Genomic DNA, 915 nt, shown 5'->3' on the forward strand with positions numbered 1-915 from the left:
AAACATCAACAGTGAGAGAGAATCACTGATTGGCTGCCTCCTGCACGCCCCCTACTGGGGATCAAGCCTGCAACCAGCATGTGCCCTTGGCTGGAATCGAACCTGGGACCCTTCAGTCCTCAGGCTGATGCTCTTACCCATTGAGCCAAACCAGTTAGGGCTATAGTCTATTTTAATAAATCACTGAATGAAGTGGTTTAAACTATATTGAATTTTTGTTTTTAAAATAAACTTTTAAACATTTCCAGAAAAACAAATAATTCATTATGCAATTTCAAAAAACTGGCTAATTTTTAACATAAAAAACTAATCATAAATAATCAAAAAGAAATAATAGAGAATATTAACAACATAAATTATGTGCTATTTGGGAACACCTAATATCATATAAGGACAATAATAAGAAAAATAAAGATAATAATAACATACCTTTTAGTTTAGCAGAAAAATTAGGAAGAAGAAATTCAAAGAAACTATTTTGTGTGCACACACAAAGATGTCATGATATAGAAATCATGACTAAGTAGTGATTGCCCTCCCTGGACTGGATGTCTGGGAAGGCCTGAAGGGCCCTCGGGATAGCCACAGAGAATCTTCCGGGCTTACCAGAAAAAGAATCCCCAAGTTCAGGAAGTTTGTGGAGCGAGTGCTGGGGTCCAACCCCAGCAGGTCCAGGGGTCCCCAAAGGTGTGGACGGAATCGGCAAAGAAGGAATGACACAGAGACAGCGTTCAGTTGATCAGCAGCCTAGCCAGGATCTCCAGCCAAGTTCTGGTCTGGTTCTCCAGAGAAGTTCTGCGGTTTATTGTCTTGTTACATCCGTATTTATACCAGTTGATTTTAATCCTGTCAATTTCTATTACAAAGGTTAGGGCGTTTCTTATCTCCATTCCAGGGAGTAAAGATACTTGACTG

This window comes from Myotis davidii, unplaced genomic scaffold, assembly GCF_000327345.1.
Source record: "Myotis davidii unplaced genomic scaffold, ASM32734v1 scaffold599, whole genome shotgun sequence".
Classification (NCBI taxonomy): Eukaryota; Metazoa; Chordata; class Mammalia; order Chiroptera; family Vespertilionidae; genus Myotis; species Myotis davidii.